General features: G+C 31.9%; 1 long non-coding RNA gene across 1 annotated transcript in view; it reads right to left on the bottom strand.

Annotated features, from left to right (window-relative positions):
- Nucleotides 1-383: 383 nt before the first annotated feature.
- The window catches only part of LOC118192229 (uncharacterized), a 52578-nt gene continuing 45827 nt past the window's right edge, over nucleotides 384-7134 (bottom strand). The window contains exon 2 of the long non-coding RNA XR_015038994.1: nucleotides 384-609. This is a non-coding gene — a long non-coding RNA (uncharacterized LOC118192229). The remainder of the gene's footprint in view (nucleotides 610-7134) is intronic.

The raw sequence follows: 7134 nt of genomic DNA, 5'->3' as shown, positions 1-7134 counted from the left end.
ATTCTTTTTCCCCTCAAACTTGCAGTCTTTTCCTACTTTCCCTAGTTAAAATGATGAGATTCTTTCTTTTGGTTAATTTCCCCCCTATCCTTAGACTGCTCGTTAAACGAAGATATATATTAAAATTATTTAAATATTATATAAAAAAGTCTAAATCAACTTTTGAAAAAAATCGCTTCATTACATTGCATTGTCAACGAGAAACAGTGCGAGTACAAAATCTGAACTCGATAGCTTATCAAAAACTAGTTTAAAAAATCGATGACAAAGTTTCACCCAGAGTGAAACATCTAAATAAAAGTTTATAATAAACTAATTTCATGAAAGTTTTCTAAATTTGTAGAGAAAACTTCCGAGGTAGGACAAAATAAGAGAATAAATAATGACAGCATTCCTTCTTTTATTTATTAAATTTTCTTCAACACACGAAAAAAAAATACATGCATTTGAATGTAAACGATTATAAATTTCTTTATTTCTTACTACAACTTGATACTTAATGGCATTTCGATTCTGACAAAATTTGTAGCCTTGAATAAAGATTTTTATCACCGATTCTAGATGCTCATCTGTCAATCGGGTCCTTTTCTCAGACGTATTGATTTTCAGCTGCAAAAAAAACACAATTCAAATATAAATATACTTCCAAATAAACATATTATTCTTATTACAAAGATTCATAACTGAGAGTATTAGTCTTTCAACAAGTACGAATAAAAGTTAATTAAATCCATATTTCCAAATGCTAGAATAAAATCTCACTGATAAATTAATTAATTCTTTTTGTAGATTACTGATGGTTGCTTTAATAGCAATAAAAATAATGTATTATTTAGATTGGCTACAATTCCTTAAAATAATAACTTTTTTTTTTCAAATTCATGTAGTAATAGTGATTTTCTTCTTGCATATTTTTGAAATTTTTTATTTGAAATAATAGGGCAGAATTTAAGATTTAGAAAATGTAAGAAATATTTTGCTTCAGGCTGTGTTTGCCATAATTACAGTTTAATTTTGAAAAGTTTAATAACAGCATGAATGCTAATGATATTCTTTCCTTGCATCTCTGTATTGAGAATGTTGTGTTAAGTTAATAAGAGATGCCAGATTTGTTACCCATGTGTCATTATATAGCTCGTCAATGGTCTTCTTTATTTATTTATTGCTATGTCATGAAATCAAAACAATGTTTTAATACAGCACCTTGACATAACTACCTCACCTCGTTGTACTAAATAATTTCTTTGTACTCCCTTTTAACCTCTTCAAGAATGCAACAAACTCGATGATTCAGAATTTGTCTGCGGAAAACATTTGCTGTTTTAGTTGTTGTTTCAATAGCTTTTCGCACCTTATTTAGAACAAATACATAACTAAGATGTACTCGCGAGCCGCATAAAAATACTTCTGGGGGGGGGCTCGCAATGGGCAAGCTGTTTCAGTGTGTTTAGGAAAAATAGCTTAAATCTGCATGAAGCACTAAGAAATTCATTTTCAGACTTCTTGAAAATGTAAGAACAATTGTTTTTACATTTATTTACTTATATATATATATATATATATACAGAGGCTGTTCGCACATTTTTTAGACGATTTTGGTAAGCAGCAATAAAAAATCGTTTGCTGCAAAAGAAGTAATTGCAATTGTACTATGTATTTAAAAGTAAATTATCGTCTGTGGCTTGAAAGTTTTGTTTTTATTCAAAATGGCGAATTTAACAAAGCAGTGGTTCGAAGGCTACATTTACGCTCTTTCCGAAGAGAAATATGCATACTCCGTTATCCAAAAGCGATGTGAGAGTCATGATTTTGTGATATTTAAAGCATCGATAGGTAATATCATCAACAAGAAAGGAAAAAAACGTCAAATTGGAGCCTCAAGTGGGACAAAAGTTCCAAACAAGTATCCAAGGTAAAAACGGACATCTTCGAACTATTGCAAAGGTACGTTGTTTAATGTTAAAAGAAAATTCCCCTAGTCAAAGGACAGTTGCAAAATCATTAAAATGCTCGGTGTCCACTGTAAACAAAATGATAAACGTTGATTTAAATCTTAAGAAAGCGAAAAAACGCAATGTGCATTGTTTTCTTCCAAAGCATATCGCTCAACGCAGGACACGCTGCAGAATTCTATATGAGAAACACTTATTCAAAGAAAAATGGAAAACAATTGTCACAATAGATGAAGCATGGGTTTATTTAAATTATTGTAACAAAAAAAGAGTCATTTATTATCATAAAAGGGGAGAAAAAAATTCAAGTACATGGTTCAAAGAATCGAAGTTTTTCTAAGGGATTCATGATTGTTGCTGGTTTTTCTTATAATGGCAAGTTAAAAATAAAGAGAGTGCAAAAATATGTGAAGATTAACTCCAAATACTATCAGGAACATATTTTATCGCCAATTTTTCTGAATGAAATACTATCGCTTTATCCACAGTGCCATCAATCCGTGAGACTCCATCAGGACAAAGCTAGCAGTCACACATCAAAATCCACTGTAAATTTCCTAAAAGAAATGGAACAAAAAACTGGTATCAAGGCCATACCCTTCACTGATGTCCCTACTAAATCTCCCGATGTGTCACCTATGGATTTTTGTGCTTTCGGAATTTTAAAAACTGCATTATCCAAACGTTGTCCCAAAACCCTAACAGTACTCTGAAAAGCTGTTTGGGAGGAATGGGATCGAATACCTCTTCTGCCACTTCAAAAGGCATTATTATCTTGGAAATTGCGGTGTCGAAAGATAGTTCAGAATAAGGGATGTCAAATAGAACATTTAAAACACAAGAATTTTATGTAATTTAGTTTTGAGAATATAATATAAATCGTCTCAAAAATGTGTGAACAGCCTCTGTATATGTACAATGACCTAATATTATGCAGTTTTTGTTTCTCGTATGAATAATAAGCTGTATTCCGTTATAATGTTTTAATTATTGAAAATTTCTTTGGTATACATAAATGTATAATATATGTAGCATAATTATACGTATGAATTAATTAATATTGCATAATATCCTTTATTCTCATTTCCCACTCTCCAATACTGTTTATGTCTTTTCCTCCCATTAAGAAACAAATATAAAATTCTAAATTTTTTTCGACATGTTTATTATCCAAAACAGCGTTAGCCCAGAAGTGTTCCTAATTTCACTTTGGCATTTTGCTTTGATTCGCTATAAATGCCGGTTCACTTTTTAAATTGTTGCTACCAAATATTATCGCCTTGTGTTATATTTAAAGAAATTAAATAATGAAGAATCTGTATAAATGTATGTATGTATGTATGTTTCTCGCATTGTGATAAAACAACGGTATCTAGAGCCATCAAATTTTGACTAACGTAATCTTTCACCAAATTTGGGCATCTGGAAGCCCTAATTTGGAGCTTGAAATTTTGTTTATTATCTATTTAATATTTTGTAAAGCTTCAACGAATTTTTGATTAACAAACTCAACGGTTTCAAAGCGAGCAATGGCAACACTGTACGGGGGGGGATTATCTGCAGCCTTCGAGACTGTGTATTGGATAAAAGATAGCTCATTTTAAAATTATTTTGCGATATTGCTGTTGAACTGAATTTCATAGTTTAAGTGCGAAGAACATGATATTTAATAAATAAAGGTAACACTCAAAACGTTAAAAAAAAACGCCCCTTTGGACATGATGTAAAATCTGAAAACTTTCAGATTTTTTTTATTTATTTAATTTTTTTATTTTGAAAATAAGATTTTTGAAAAGTGAAAACTTATAGTAATTCTAGTTTCTAGAACTGAAGCATTGTAAAGATAAAGGTGATTGATTACATGCGCAAGAATAGCCTAGGTCTAATATGGAAAACAAAGTATTTTTACAGTCGAGCATTCGTCGTTACTGTGCGTCCTAAAATCCCATTTAAAGCCTCGCAAAAAGAGCGGGATCGGAGGGCAGACATTTTTTTTATTTTTATAGACTCAAAAAATAAATAACGAGTGGTTCGTTTATGAAATAGTTTTGTAGAGGCATTGTATAATTTTTGAAGCAGAAGACGTGAAAAATGTGCAATGCCCTCGCCGGCACTCGAACCTGAATCTCTCGAATACGCGCCGAGTGTGCTACCGTTACACCACGAAGGATTATGGAAGGAAGGAGAAAATATCTTATAGTTTAATCGAGAATTCAATTACGAATCTAATGCATTTTAATTCAAAAATATCGTTTTAATAAATTTTAAGATGTTTTGGTCTCTAATTCCAAAAACATAGTTTCGAAGAAAGCAAGTTTGAGATTGTCTTCAGCTTAGCTGTAAATCTTCATACCTTCCATATTTCTTGACATTTTTTTGAATAAAAAAAGTTGGGATCTTTTCTAATATCCTAACTAGATTAGAGTTCCTTGGAAGCTAGAACTGTATAGGAAATCAATTGGGCAATCAAACGGCAATCGGGTATTTGTATGACATGCCTGGACGTCGGTTGAATAGCACCTTTTCTACAAGGAAAGAAGATAAACCGCGAGTTCCGTGATTATTTGCGTTAAGCCGTGATTCTGTTAGATCCACAGCGCTTGGTATGCAATACTACAGAACATGGTTCGGACAGGATTCAATGCAACGACGTGTTCAAGAATGTATTGCCCGAAACTAGGTCTCAACATATAATTGACACTCTATATACTTATGTAAATTTCTTATTTTTGTACATCTTTGAATATTAAATCATATTTTAAATGCTTGATTGTAAATCTATGCGCAAAATTTAGTCTGTTTATAAGGTGTTTCTTTCTACTTAGCATGGCTTCGTAGTGGAGTGGTCTGCACGCTGAGCGCGTATTCCAGAGGTCCGTGGTTCGATTCCCGGCAAAGGCGTTGCTCATTTTTCATCTTATTCTTCCATGGTGCGGCGTTTTCTCTGCCAAGCGTTGTTTCTGAAACTAGAGCAATACCTCGAAAATTAGTACATCTTGTTACTTAATGTATATATACCTTTTAATTTTCTTTACAATTTTATAGCTACATATTATCAGTTCCTTACATTATTATTACTATCAGACTGATATTTATAACTTGTGTTAGATAACGTGTAATTGTATTAATCAGACAATCAGTAATACACATTTCTTTTTTGTTATGCATTTAAATAATGTATGCACATATATCACATTTCTCCTTTTTAGTCCAAAGGGACAATTTGCCCTGAAGGACTGTTATTTTTGTTTTGACATTTTGCGTCGGTTCACTATAAATGTCCGATTCACTTTTCAAATTGTTGCCACCAAATATTATCGCCCTGTATTATATTTAAAGACATTGAATAATGAAGAATCTGCATAAATGTGTGAATGTTTCTCGCTATGTGTTAAAACAACGTACCTAGAGCCATACAATTTTGAATAACGTACGTTTCCAGAAGAATATGGGCATCTGGAAGCCCAAATTTGGAATTTGGGATTTGTTTTTTTACCTATTATTTGTAAAACTTTAACGAATTTTTGATTAACAAACTCAACGATTTAAAAGTTGAGTTGCAAGATTAAAAGTTGATTGATTTAAAATTGCATTGATTTAAAAGTTGGCAACACTCTAATGGGGGGGGGACGTTTTTATCTCCAGCGCGCGGAACTGTGTATCGTAAATTCTAAAAATGTGCTCAATTTAAAATTATTTTCCGATATTGCTGTTGAACTGAATTTTATGGTTTAAGTGCGAAGAACATGAAATTTAATAAACAAAGGTAACACACAAAACGTTAAAAAAAACGCCCCTTTAGACGTAATTTAAAAATCTGAAACTTTTCTGATTTTTTTCTTTTTTCTTTCCTTTTTTTTATATTATTTTAAGTCTACAGTTAGTGAGTTTCTTTGGTTATATTTTCTGTGTTTTATTGTGAAATTATTTTTACCAATTATTTAATGAAAGAAACAATATTTTTTTTTCAAAAAACCATAATCATTGTATGTTTAATTAAGCAGTATGAAAAAAGTGGCAATAGTGTAGTAGTAGTCCTCAAAGAACGTTACAAAACATCATAGTCCCCTTATACAGTTAATGATAAGCCACTCAAAATAGGCATAGGATTATTTTGATTAGAAAAGTGTATTCAAGCATCTCCGATGTTAGTTTCACAAAAGTACTTTTTCTCTAATTGATCTAGAGACTTTTTCTTCCTTCTTCAGGCATACCTTTATTTAAATATAGTTTCAAATATATCTACAAGTCGTAATGGTAAACTGAAGCTTAAAGGAAGAAAAATTAAATAAATGAATAAAATAAAATTAAAAAAAAAAAAAAACGCGTAACTCAGCTTTACAGTACAAAATGTGTTTGTTACAGAAGTATTTTAAATTATAATATTTACATATAATTTTATTCAAACTATTTTTGCTCCTTAAAAAATTATATGCAAAATTTCATATATACATGGCAATTGAAGAAACAGTTACTTCTAATATATTTATTTAGATCGAACCGTTATTTCCCTTTAGTACAATCGCCATCTATGAATTTCTAAAGAAAGTGAAGAAAAACGGAAGTTTCAAACAGGTAGAGTGTCAGTATTAAAAGAAGATTATTATTTTTACTCTCTCTTAAGTGATTCTAATATTTCGTGAGTCCACACGCCCCCTTAATTTGTGCTCTAGTGTTCTACAGACAGATTACGCCAGAACGTTCTTTATTAACGCCTTGGGGTATTGTAACGAGAATAGAACAGGCAGCGTGGAAGAGTGTCTGATGCTGTCGTTTGCTGACCTTTGAACTGCATTAGGCGCAAGTAGCATTGTTATTGTTGCAATCTGTTATAGCTTCGGAGTAGAGTGAATAATAGAGATTAACAAATCTTCTGAGTTAAGAAACAGAAAAGTAAAGAATTTCGATAATTTATCTTTCCATTTGAAAAAGCTCTTCCTCCCCCCCTCAAAGTCTCCTAGACATGTGCAAGGAAGTTTATGACCATGTGAACCGGGGGATGAATAAAAGAACCCAAAAATCTTACGATGAAAGTACCTCATGTCCAATCCTGGTCCCCGCCGTGGAAAGCCATTCTCGTTTTTCAAATAGATATCGCAGATGGTAAGGTCGATATACTATAGGCTGATCCTCTGTCGGTTTTCAGTCATGGGATCCCTTTCAGGGCTGAAGTATGCAAACT

The sequence above is a fragment of the Stegodyphus dumicola genome, chromosome X2 (genome assembly GCF_044657685.1).
Source record: "Stegodyphus dumicola isolate Sdum_Otavi_A_Nest chromosome X2, ASM4465768v1".
Lineage (NCBI taxonomy): Eukaryota > Metazoa > Arthropoda > Arachnida > Araneae > Eresidae > Stegodyphus > Stegodyphus dumicola.
The sequence above is the reverse complement of the archived record's forward strand: the minus strand, read 5'-3'. Positions and strand labels throughout refer to the sequence as shown.